This window comes from Bombus affinis, chromosome 2 (genome assembly GCF_024516045.1).
Source record: "Bombus affinis isolate iyBomAffi1 chromosome 2, iyBomAffi1.2, whole genome shotgun sequence".
NCBI classification, from domain to species: domain Eukaryota; kingdom Metazoa; phylum Arthropoda; class Insecta; order Hymenoptera; family Apidae; genus Bombus; species Bombus affinis.
The window spans coordinates 12,131,538-12,145,110 of record NC_066345.1 but is presented as its reverse complement, the minus strand read 5'-3'; the positions used below and the strand labels follow the sequence as shown (position 1 = coordinate 12,145,110).

At 48.5% G+C, this 13,573-nt stretch overlaps 1 protein-coding gene across 9 annotated transcripts in view; it reads right to left on the bottom strand.

The window, feature by feature from the left end:
• LOC126924785 (uncharacterized protein CG43867) overlaps positions 1–13,573 on the bottom strand; it is a 98,663-nt gene that overhangs the window by 38,523 nt on the left and 46,567 nt on the right. Inside the window, exon 1 of one of the 9 annotated variants that reach the window (XM_050739694.1) lies at positions 12,735–12,841. The exons of 7 other annotated variants lie outside the window; for them this stretch is intronic. The gene's annotated coding sequence lies outside the window, so the exon portion shown is untranslated. Of the gene's footprint in view, positions 1–2,362; positions 3,308–12,734; positions 12,842–13,573 lie in introns of those variants that run through there. One more of the 9 variants, XM_050739678.1, reaches the window with a different exon arrangement.

Genomic DNA, 13,573 nt, shown 5'->3' with positions numbered 1-13,573 from the left:
CCTAATTGCGCCCTTTTGCAAACTTTCTCTTTCCGTTTGCTGTTTTCTCGGCTACAAAATCCTAGAAAATCGATATCGCTGTTTGCGAAACAGGCATCGATCCTGTAGAAAGGCGCGGAGATCGACTCGCGTTAGAAAGGTCAGCAGCCCGGACTTTTCACTCCATTAATCGCAAACAATCGACGGACCGGTCGGATCTAGTGGCGCTTCCGTCGATTCGTCGGTTACGAGAGCATGGTTCGTCGACGTATAATAAATGGATAGACACGGTGAAAGGCGCGTCAAAAACGATCGAGGCCGAGAGGTGATTTCGCTAAACCTATGTTTCTTTTTGTCGATCTATCGCGCGTTCCACGAGAGAGGAAGCAGGCCCGTGTGCTTCGCTACTCTCTTTCCAACTTATGCCTCTTCTTCTCTCGAGTTTTTCCACGTGTCTCCGTCCGCCGAGCGATCGACCGATGTTCGTTCGAGCTCTCGACACGAACCAAGCCGACGCGTTTTATCTCGACTCTGTGATCAAAGCTTAATTGAAAAAGGGCCGAGCCCATCGCCACCCTACCGTCACCCCGCCACCAGCATCGCAGCCGAATGGAAACTGATACCGACCAAATACGATCGACAATGCAGCCTTTTACCTCTCTTTCGGCGCGTACAACTTCGGTATTCGCGAGCTACTCGGCTAAATCGACAGATTAAATGCCGTGGACAAAGAGCGAGAGAGAACGCAACGGGGAAATGGAGAATGGTTGTGCAACCGCCCAGCCACGTCCAAGGTAATTCTCAATGGCGACCGCGTAATTCCGATATTATCCGCGATTAAACGTCGCCTGTCTTCATTTTTCGTGTATCTCGATGGACCCGGGTCTTTGTCTATTTCTGCTATGTGCTCCGATCGTTCTATCCATTAACTCTGCAACTCCCTATATTCCACCGATTCTATCGAGACGTACGATTTATCGGAGGTAACCAGATAATAGCGCATTGGTTCTTTCATGGACGTTTAAATCGCTGTACCCTTTATTACCGATTTAAAAAGCTCGTGCAAACGAATCGATAGAGCGCAACACCTGTCGTGATACAGAAAAGGAATAAAGGTTCATCCGGGCGCGAAATGCATTCCAAAGGACAGCGATGACAAAAGGGGCTGATGCTCGGTTGCACCCGTTCACGGATCCACGGGCCAGGGTCCTCGAAAGAGACGTTGGCTCAGCACACGATCGCTCAAGCACCCTGCTAATTGGCTAGGAACTTGAGCCGAGACCGATTAATTACCAGCGCGAAAAGATCCCTTGATTTTTCTCGCTCGGCCGTGAGCCGTTTACCTGCTAATTAGTATCGTCGGCTACGAGGGCCGCTAATTATCTTAGCGGCTGCCGGCGCGACGCGTGTCACAGTCGTCGAGAGAGCGGATTCGAATACTCGTGTCGATCGACCCTTTCAGCCTGGAGAACCTGTCGACCGTTTGCCACCTGCCATTCGATCGCGTTTCATGGTGTTCGATGACACTCGACTACGATTTGTTCCATCGAGAACGACAAAAAGCCTGCTTGAAAAAGTTAACGCAGTCCGTGTAAAAAAGAGAAAGGAAGTTAAACGTACAAAGGATCCGAAAACGAAAAAAAGCTATATGGCTGTTCGCTATCAAGCTCTCGACTTGGCGGAACAAAACTCGTTCGACGTCATAAACGAAAAGTGCAAAGACATTCGACAGAGATCGAGACTACTTTATCATCCCTTTTTCCCAAACTACATCGATACGAGACAAAACCGATACTTCCTCGATTCCACGTTACCCTCCGTAATGGATCCTTCCATAAAAACACGTAACTCTATAAACAGGTTTCCGGAGCAGCCCTCGTGAAGCTGGCTGTTCAGCGGTAACGGCGAAATATACTCGAGACGCGAATAATTCATCGAATCGCGGGTAACGTCCCGTATAGTCAGCGAACGGATGAATAAACGATAGGGAAAAATGGTGCTCGATACAGAGCGGATGTCGTGCCGTAGCGTCCGCGCGAATCGTAGGTTCGCGTCGCGTCGCGTCGACGTGTCGATTCGCTCGTTATTAAGCCGGTCGCGTGCGCGCTCTCTTCTGGTTTTCGCGCCTCGAACACAACGCGAATCCCCACGCGTCGTTATCGTAACTTCATTAACCATGCGTTAACGAAACCAGTTTAATTATGCCGGCGGGCTCGCGGCGGTCGGACAGCGATTTTTTTAATTAAAAACCGCGTCATCGATCGACCGACGCGAGCTCTCGTCGTCGGTGTGCAAGGGCGGAGAAAAACGAGGACGAAGGTGAACGCGTGTGTGCGCGCACGGTAATAACGAGAGAATCGCGGCGACAATTAATTATCCTTACCGGTGGTGTCTTACGATCGTCATTTCACGGGCCGATTAAGCCGCGCCAGCGAATAAAAGCGAATTAAACCGCCGCACTTTCCTCGATAACGGCCTACCGAACGACTCGCAGTCGAATGTCTTCTATCGACCGGTATCCGCCTCCTTTCCTTTTACAAATTCCACTGAACGTTCGATTAATCGACGCAGGATATGAGTTCACCCTCGATATCCGACTCGTAAAGCAGGTACTTGGGAATCCTTTCACCGATAATCGAGTTCCGAGCAGTCCATCGGAGTCATCCTACGGTTGGTCCCAGAACGGTCGACGATCGTCGGACAGTTTTTGCTCGTCTAAATCCGCCACCTTCTCTACTTGGAATGCGTTGTCGGATGTCGTCAGCTCGTGTCACTGTGTATCGAGGGAGAGGGGCGAAGAACGTGACGCGTCGCGGCAAGGCCGGCCGGAAATGTCCATCGCGAGTCACGGAAGCGTCAGCGTGCCACGGAAGCGTCAACGTACCAGAAGAGGAATCGAACAGAGAGGGTCGGAAATAGAGTGGGGATGATCGCGTGTCTCGCAAAACGATGATCGATCGAACGACAACGAGAGCGTGCTGCTCCGGTCGCGGTTCACGGGCCACTGAGAGGGAACTTGTGTTCTAGCGTCCAAGTTGTGCTCCGAGCCACCGAAGAGACAGAGGGAGCGACAGAGAGGAAGAGAGCGTGCCGTACGTCACATGCGCGTTGTAACCCCAAACAAAAATGCCGGCTATCCTCGTTCCACCTGGCCGAACCCGGTGTCTGCCGTGTTCTCTGCCTCGCTGCTCCTCCACCGTGAACAACAATAACAACAGCACGCGCGCCGCACGGGGATGCGGCGGATCACTGCAGAATACGGAATCGGGAGTTCTGCCAAACTGTGCCCGCAACCTCTCCTGCCCTCCTACACGCTGCCGCGTCGCCTTCCCTTCTTTCCTCTTTCTCTCTTGTATCGCGCTGACAGCCGCTCGTAATCACCTTTTTCACGCGACTGCGGCAACTCTTGCTTCGCCCACTGTGCACGAGCTTATCTCCCACTTTCGCTGCTTCGGTAAGGGGTTACGTAACAGATAGGTTAACCGAGTATCGGGATCGTTGGGAAGGTGGGACGGTGACATAGGATCTGGATGCTCGATTGCGCAATACGTGTGTGCGAGCTTTTTCGCGATAAGGACCAGATCCTTTCGAATAGGTAGATTCCAACAGAGTTCGACAAAGACTGTTTGACACAGTCCAACTTGGGGTAGGTCGGTCCGCGTGAATCTACCGTGGTCAACAGATAGTTGGAACGTAGATCTATTTACCTTGACCGAAATAGTAGTTGCGGAGGGAAATTGAAAAATGGTCGATAGATGTAACCTGTAGACGCGAAATACGTGTCCGGGGACTCGGCGCCTTGCATCCAAATCGGAAGTCGCGCTTTCAAGGTGGATTTCTATTTAACCGAGCATCGATCGACCGATCTAGATACGATGCTGATAAACAGATATGCGAACAGCTACCTTGCACAGCCAGTTCCAAAATGTGTCGCTTATTCGGCATTGGGACTCACCTGCAACAAAGAGAAAGCAAATTTCTACGTCAGCGCGTGGATTCGTTGGGAGGTTGAAAAACGCACTTGAAAAAGTCCCCTCGCTTTCGACGAAATCTCGTCTCCCCTTTAAAACGCTCGGGGAGAACCGCGCGTCGAACGATGTATCGTTGGCGCCGTATCACGTAACGTTATTGTTCTGACGCGCGTCACCGCAAGAAACCGATAGCGGAAGCGAACACGAGTACCGAGACGCGTTTGATATTCGGCGCGCGGGTTAGACAGCACGGAAACGTGGCCAGGATGCGAGCAACCAGCTGGAAGCCGGGATATCTCGGCTCTTGGTCATCCGCGTGTCACCACGGACGACTCGTAGTGACGTCGTTTTACGGTTGACATCGACGACCGTCAGTGACGGGACGCATATAACCAGGTTTACGCGCGACCAGCACGACTCGTTGCACTTCCCGCTTCGTGCTGTAATTGCCTGGAATTCGAGCAACGCTATTTCTGATCCGAAATTTCCTTCTTTCTGCTTTGCAAGATTTAATCGTTACACAACGGTGGATCCAACGATGATGATCTTTTGGAAATTACCTCGAGGGGAGAAGACCGTGCTCGGGAGAAAGGTAAATTGATTTTAAGCGGTTCGAGCGTGGGTGGGTTTGATGGTTTTGGCAAGTTTTTATTTGCCGTGCTGGAGTGAGGTTTAGAGGCTCGTGAAACTGTAGAAACTACCAGCCGGGTTTTAATTGCGCAATTTGGAATGTTTTTATGGGTGCTTGAGGGGTGTTTGGGTGGAATTCGACTGAACGAGAAGATGGGTGCTAATTAATTACGAAGAGAGTTTTAAAACGCGTCGAACGAATGAAGTTTCGAGCAAGTATACCGTCGAATAAACGATTCAACGAGGCTCGAAAACTTCTTTAACCGTTTTTGTATTTTCCGAACGACTCTTAGGAAGCGCGATAAAGATACATACAAGGGGAGAGGGAACGAGAGAGTTTAATCCCTCGAAGAGGATTCATTGTCTGTCAGTCGATCGGCTCTGCAGACGCTTGGAAACTTTCTTTCGAGTCTCTTGTTCTCGATGATCGTTCGATCACGGTCCCTAGTGCACAACGAAGAAACACGGCTCGTTTAGATTTCCAAACGCGTCCGGAGATCCAAGAATAAGACGTGTCGGTTGGCTCGGCTTAACAGGATAACCGATTTAATTTCCCTCGACCTCAGCTGAACGAATGAAATATGTGCGAATCTCTTAATCGCGGAAAGGTTTAACGAGATCCGTAGACGTCGTAAATTCTCCCTTATTTCCAAATTAACCGAGCAGGCACGAGTATGCTTTTATTTGCGCGAGATGAACGCGCGTCCACGTTCAAACTGACCGCCGACAATATTTTCTGTCTACTGGCGTGGCCGCGTCTTGCCAGGCCGAGGCACGCAGCAACTGGGCCGGAAGTGGCTATTACGCGCGAGGAAAATTAAGTCCCGCGCATAATCGAGCTGCAGCTCGACGAATCTATCGTGCTTCTCGCCTTCTCTGTTCGTAGCGCGTTAATTTCCGATTGGATACGGTGAATAGATGTTCGATCTTTTGGATCGCTGAACCGAAACTGTAATTCGTAACCCTTCGCTCGCAGGACGGCGTATCCATCGATCGATCTGCACGGGCTCCTCTGCTTTAATCCTGGTGTAGAAACAACAGAGCTGCGTTGTTCAGCCATGACAGATAGAACGATGTAAACAAAGAAACGTGTAAACAACCAGATAAATAAAAACGCAAGCAAACGAAAATGTAAATAAATAAAAATGTCAACGAACAAACAGGAGGAAGAATAAACATTTTAGAATAAATTGTTGCGAGATGCTCGTCCAAGCACGAAACGTAGAAATTACAGGAACAGAAGAGAACGAACGCCAGAATTGTAGGGAACCAATCATTCGCGTTCCTGAGCACTGTTCCATCAATTTCTTCCTAATCCTAAGATCTCGAACGGTTGTCGTGCACAGAAACGTCCATCATACCAGAGAATCACAACGTAATACACTTTCTTCCGCTTTAACAGAGACGAGGATCTCGATCCTTGTCTCTTTCAGACCAACTTATACCGCCCACGTGTTCCATGCGATCTCCGAAAGCGGGCTTCGAGTGCCTGGAAAGATGATTAATCGATCCGATCGGTTAATTAACCGATGCGGTTTCATTAGAGGGGCTACCGGTGACCGACGGCTATGCCGGGAATTTTCGCGAAATTCTCCACCGACTCCAGAGCGCAGTTCGTGCTATGAATTTTGAGAGGCGATCCGGCCGCGCCCACGCGTCGTCCCGCATCAACGACGAGCGTTTTTTTCAATTACTCGACCGCCCAGGCGACCGGCGACGTCGTAATTATCGCCGACAACTTTGCAACTGGGTCAGGACCGTAGCTTAATCGCGGATCAACGACGTTCTCCTTGCGTGGCTAGTGGCGAGCGAAAGAATTTCTGCGTTGGACGACGGAGAATTCCATCGAGCCAGCCACGTTACCATTCCGACCAGCTCTCCAGAGCTGCGCGTTCTTAGGTCACCTTTATCGAACGATTTTCATCTCTTATCATCAGCGCGAGAGACAAAGGAAACTTTCGTCTGGAATCTAACGCTAATGGACGTTTTCCCCAAGTTATCAACGTCATTCGGCAGTCGAGTGCTCTTCAAGAAGGCGGGGGAGGGGAGCAAGAAACGACGAGGCAAAAGAGGAAGCTGCGTATTTTCCCGTAGGCCACTGCTAATAGACTCATCAGCTAGGCTACTTAGCGGAACCCAGGGTCGGGAAGAGACTCGTGGTTGCGGTAGACGATCTATATCGAGTGATCGATACACACCGTGCAACTCGTGTAATAGCGAAAATCGATGAATTCGTGCCGGCAATAGCGTCGACCGCCAACAACAGCTTAAAAGGAGACCCTGTAATGCCTTTGAACGAACCTTCCTGCCATTTTTTACACCGCCGTGTCTCCGAAAGTTTTTCACGGCGGTGGTGCAGAAATGGAAGCTGAATAGAACGACAAAAGACGACCGGGACCAATAAATTTCGATTCATCGGCGCGGCATTCGAAGTTCGGCAGCGTCTAAGGCACGCAAATAGAGGCTAAATCGTTTTCACCGGAGCTTCGAAAGGAGAGGAAGCCTGGTAGCGCCCTTTTAAAGTCGACGTAAGTGGATTTTCGGCCAAAATCAGCGATAAACTTGTCGACGTCCCCGCCCCTTCCCAGCCGGCTCGCGAACAAAATCAATATTTAATTCTGCCAACTTTTCCCGCTGCCTGATAACCGGATGAACGAAGAATGGAGCGGTAAACAGGAAGGAAGGAAGAAAAGAAAGAACGAGGTTGTGGAAAACGGAAGGAGAAAGAGGGGCCGCTCGGTGGGCAAGCGGAAGTTCGATAAGACGTACCGAAAACCGTCAACCAGGAATCTATCGTCTTACGATTGTACGTTCGCGGGTGAATTTTTTCTCCAAACGTTCTTCTTACTTTCATTTTTTATTTTCTCTTATTTTTTATTTTTAGAAAGCATGCTACATCGAAAACATATTTGCGCGAGGTGTATCGATTTAACTTTTGCGAGATTAAATATTGCATTTTGGCAAGAACTTGCCAGTGCGATTAAAACAACGTGGAAACTTTGGTGGAACAACGGGAGACTGATATAATTAGCAGCGCGCCAATAACCTTTGCACCGGCACCGTTGAACGTTTAACGCGCGACGTGGAACGAGGCAGAGCGTGATTTCAAAATCTCACGGCATAATTATCGGAATGTAAATGCTGCATAATGTAGTTCCATTTAGTTCGATAATTGGTAAATGCACGGAGGCGAGGCGCACCGGTCGCGGCGGCTTTAATTAAATTTTCGCCTAGCCTCGGCAGACCGACCAAGTGCTGAAAACGATACGCTTCCGACACCGTAAAAAATGTCCGATCACGTTGTTCCTCTTTATCCTTCACGGATCCAATTTTATTCTTCCTTGAACAAATACCAATTTCCAGCGAAATTTCCAACAAACTCAGACTTTCGAAAATGAGAAACCAGCTACACTTACGCTCGTTTTAGGACCGCTTTTATACTTCCAACGATACGAACTCTATCAACATCAGGGATCATAGCGTTCTTGTAATTATCACAATTTCAATAAAAATAAATTGCCAGTCAGAACGAGGCCACGTACTTCCATTTAGATCCCAGGAAGCATTTCACGAAGAATCTTGTGGCCTCGCGAGAAACGTGTCCGAAAGCAGCCATAAATTGTCAGGGAAGAAGAACGATATATCTAGTCGAAACTGCGGCGAGGGTTCGGAGCTAACCCTACGCACGGTCAAACAAGTCCCAGGAACCGATAGGCGTGCGCGTGATGAAATTTAATAACGCTCCCGTGTCCGTCTTACAAACGAGCCCGATTAATTCCTCGGATAAGGCTAATCATCGCGGCGATCGTAGCGAGCAGAACGTTCGCGTCTAGCGCGAGGCTCGGTTACCCCGCATCCCTGTAAACGCAAATCTAACGAGTCGAATCGGAAGGGGAGATGAGAAAGAGAGACGGTCGATAAGGAGTGCAGATAAGCTTCGAACGCGGCGGCGATTTTTTCCCAGGCAACAGCAGATAAGCCGGATATTCCGGGGGCCTCGAGTTTCCCTCCACGAAGGGTGCGCGGACGTTGTCGTGGAAAATTCGGTCGCGAAACACAGCCCGTAAATTGGCCGTTTGTCAGTGCGTCTATGGTCGACACACCTATGTAAGGGTCTATGGGCCTGTGTAGTCGGGAAAATAGTTTGCTGTCTGCGTATAGGCCAACCAATGATGCAACGATAAATCATCGGCCGCTGTACGACCAGTAGTATACGTGCCGTCATTGATTTCCCTCCGCCGACACGCGCACCGGTTGCGTCTCGCGATTTATCGCGACCGTTATTGTTCTGTCAGCTCGTGATCACTGAATTCTCCGGAAATTCGTGTTAGGATAAATACGCAAAGTTGATAGGGCATTATTAGAACTAAAGGATTTCGAGGAATTCGAGGTATTTAAAGCCGAGTGGATTTCAAGCGAGTACGAGCGTACTCGGAACGGACTGACTCATTGGCTGATTGATCGAAATCAGCCAGATTACGCGGGCTAATGGTTTAAGCATCCCTCGAGCCGTTTCTGCACTAATGTAGTGCTCTGCAATACCAAGTTACGACGTCGTTGCTCGATCAACTAATTTTCATGGCGGAGACTCGGCCAGCCTCGCGTGGCTCGTTTACGTACGAACAATCTTCGGTCTAATACGTTGGCTTAACGTCTCGCAGTATTTCCAAATACCGCGACCTATCCTCTGGAAACGTAGAAATTGTTGAATCTGTAGTTAATAACGAGAAAGCTAAATATTTCGAATACTTGTCGAAAAATGTCACCAAAATCATGGTCAATGAGCTTTTAATTACGCAAAGTGAATTTCGCTACGATCGGTCTGAGTAGGTCGTTAGACGGTCTCATCGAGTACGTCCTTCTGCTTGTAATCTCCGCGAGAGGTCTGAACAGGTATAACGAGGAACCAGCGAGGAGTACGGCGAAATCGATAGAATTAATGACTCCGCGGCTATATAACCGGGTAATATTATCCCTCGCATGGTCGGGCTGTGCGCGGGATCGCGCGTTTCCACGGGCTTGTTATTCCCGCCCGACTTCCGCTCGATCGATCCTCCTTGACGATTCCTCGAGAGTCTCGCGCCCGTTCACCCCTTTCGTCGCGAAAAACCTACCTCTATAGGCGTCTCTAGACGCTGCGTGTCCGCAAAAACCTATCCCGATGGCTCTGTTTTCGTTCCGGGATCGTTGGGAATTGCCGTGAAAGATTAATCGAGTTCTCCAAGACGAAACGCGTAGCGTAAAGCTTCCAGCGATGTTTGTGTCTACCGTATCAGCCAGCCAGCCAGCTACCTAACAAGCCTTTAAGTGAACGATCGTTTCAACTTTCGACGTTATTTGGAAACGAGCGAGTCTGCTCAAAGAGATCGACGATCGAGTCTGCTCAATGAGATCGACGATCGAGTATATACAGCAGATTATAGAAGAAAAGATCGACGCGTTTCATCGTGGAAGGGAAAAGCCTGTGTTTCATTGAGGATCCGATGGGAAACTCATCGAGTGGCGGACTAATCAGTCTCGTATCTTGGAAGAATTCTTCTAAAGGATCGGTGATTAGCGTTGAAACTCGCGGTGATGCTATCGTTATGATGAAAATCTTCCAACGCATCAATCTCCGAACGCGAGAAACGAGAAAAAGAAGGAAAGGGAGGAAGAGAAAGATGGAGATAAAAAGAAGGAAAGCGCCGACAAAAACTCGACCGCCATCGGAGATGAGAGACGGTGTAATCAACGCGTTACATTCGACAGCGATTCGAAAACGCGACTCGACAGGGAAGAATACAGCTCGGTAATTTATATTTCTAGTGCGCGGATGTGGCGCACAGGGCCACGAATGGAACAAACAAAAGCGACGTGTAAATAACGAGAACGCTGATGCTTTCCCAGCCACCGGATGATCGTCATTGTTTCAGCTACAGGTACTTCTCGTTGTTCGCGAGATGGCCGACGAGAGTAGGGGGTGTGGGGCCACTCCCATTTACCCGTTTTCGTTCGCTCACGATTCCTCGATTACAATGCCTCGCGAGCTTCCCAGCAGCATTAACGGAACACTGCAGCCGTGTGCGTTTTATTGCGGTTCGCATTAACAATTTAACGTGCAGGAATTGAAGCTGCCATATGGAAAGCGTTCACCATCCTAAGTGAATAATTGGAACGCAAATGGTCTGATCGCTGTCGGCTTCTTCTACATTTACGGAGCGATGCAAGAGTACGGTACCAACCTGTTTATACGAATTTGTCAAGGTACAAATAGTTCTCTATAAACATAGAGAACCTCGATTAACTGGCTTGATCGGGTGACAAACAATCAAGATAAATCGAAGTTCAATGGATAATCACGGGATCAGGGAAAATAAGCGAGACTGTATTTTCTGTGCTACAATAACCTTGATATTTCTGGACATGCGTTCTCTTTTATGATATAATCTTTTTTTTTCATTTATGATTGCAAGGAAGAAAAATATTTGGTCGATCGGGTTACTGGACAGCGATTCGAACTTGGATCTTCAGCTGGCCAGAAAGATGCTTCCTCGATTAAGTTACCCAGGCTGTCGGCTAATACTTTCATCCTAAATTCTTAGATTGTTCATTGAACGGCTGCTTACGTGATATAATTATTTAGAATTAAATAACATATATTTTCAATTTTGCATTTACAGGTGCTTCGTTACGTCAATTTCTTACTATCGTTAAACTCTCTGTTAAATTGCTCTGCTAAAGAGCAAAATCGAAGCTCCTTCTTTACGACAAAGTTCATCTTCTACAAGTCCATCATCGGGATCATTTTACATAGCAGCGATCATATCTGCATCGGTGATGTATGAATTATTAGCCACTTTCTTATCTTAACTCACAACTAATAATTTTTGTAGATTAATCTCTCCTCTTTACATCTCCAATGGTAGATTCACCTGCACCGAAGTAAAAAGTCATCGATTTCAGTGACTCAACCGAATCTATTCTTGCAATATATAATATAATATAACAGTAATAATAACTGTCGGTACTCAAATGGTACAGTACAACTAAACGACAGAATTTGTTATGTACGTAAGACACGTACATGCGAGCGCTTGTTACTGGTAACCAGAAAACTCCGGATAATCCTGATAATAGACATCCCGGTTGATTGAGATGTCGAATAATCGCGATCCTGCTGCAATTGGAATTCATATTATAGAAGTTCACACTCCGATTGGTAGATTCAACCGCCGGTAGTTCGTTCAGTCGACCACTAACTAAAATCTCGTTCAAATAAATGAGGTTCTATTGCGAAGCGCATTTGCATACGTAACTCCAAAAATAAACAATTATTAATAGAAGATGAATAAATTTCGCTGGTTGTCTTGTACGAATATTTATGGGAATTTCAAAGTTTAGTCTCCATTGTTTCCATTGAGAATGAGAATTTCCATTGTTTTCTCACCACTCTATATAAAAGTTTCCCCCGAAGAATATCAGTGACTGCTACTTGGCACCCGAGAAGAGAGCGACATTGCCACGATGGTATTCAGATGGACGATTTGCACCGCGCTATCCAATATTTAGACGAGGACGCATGTGGCAGTCACGTCGGTTCGTCTTTCATCCCCGAAGAACTCGCGATCACCGACTCGGAGAGGGCTCGAAGGAGCTGCCCTAATAAAAACTGCATCGTAGCATGTCGCGTTACACTATTTACCAGCGGAATCTCGAGGATCGTGGCCGTGTATCGCGTGTAAACGACGTCGGCTCGAAATCCGCGGTTACGCCGGCATCGCGCTGGAAACTCTGTTCCTTGCTCCTCGGGGAATTCCCGGCGTCTGCTTAGCGCCCGGCCCATCCCCGGGATTCCCGGCTCCCAATGACACGCCATTCGTGTCAGTACTAATCCGGACTAAGGAGGTTGAATGTAGGATTGTGGCCATTAATTCGAGCCACCCCTCGTGGCGAGCAGCCCGGCCACCGCAAACAATTCCGTCGCCACCCCTCACCGAGGTTATCGGCGTCGTCCCGCTTCGCTCTCGTCGCTCGAGGATCATCGAACGCGTTGCGTGATCGAGGATCATAAGTGACGGAATTGACACCCCAAAGATCGTGCTTACGAGCGCTTTGTTTTTAAAGGGAGAAGCTTTTCAAGAGCACGATACACTTGTTCGAAAGGGTAAACCGTACCTTCGCCAAGGGTTGATCCTCGAACCGGTGAAATATCCTCCACAGTTAACCGTTTCTGCACTTTGAAACTGATACAGGATTCACGAGGTTGCTCGCGGAAGATGCTTCCAGCACTGAGATCCCGATCGAGATGCTGTGAGATTAGCTTTGTTGCCTGTTTACTGCCAACGTCTAAAAATACAACGATCGATACGGAGCATTAAGCGGTCGGGGGTCAAGGATGAGGGACAGGGTTGGTTCCGCGTTGAATTCTATTCCTGTTGCAGACGCCATTCGCCACGGGACTCGGTTAAGCTCGTCGATGATCCCGTTCGTCTTAATCCGAAGCATCGTGTCAGAGGGTTGAAGAGAACGTGACGGTGTAACCGAACGAGCGAGCGTGAAAAATCCGCGAGGAATCCGCCCGGACGAACGAAGGCTTATCCGATCGCGGAAGAACCAGCAGCAGGAGACATCGAGAGGGGATCGTGCCGGGCGATGATGAATTACCGGAGGAACCATCCATCATTGTCATAAACAGCGCGAAGATCGCCGTTTCGGGGAGCAACCCCGAGCTGCAGGCGGCCCCTTGCTAAGATAATTACCGGCACCTTCCAATAATAACCTCAGAACGCCGGTGCTGTCAGTCTGTTAAGTATTATCGCCCGATTCCGCCGGGCTGCAGCTTCATTCGCCGAAATGTAACGACCATGTGTACAAGCGGCGAAAAAAGTGTGGCTTACATGGCGCCTTCTGTGACATGTTTTGGTGAATTTTCAGGGAGTATCATCTATCTCAAGAATACGTTTGAATAACAACCGAGAGAAAAGCAACGTAATCTTCAGTTCTGCGAAAAAAGA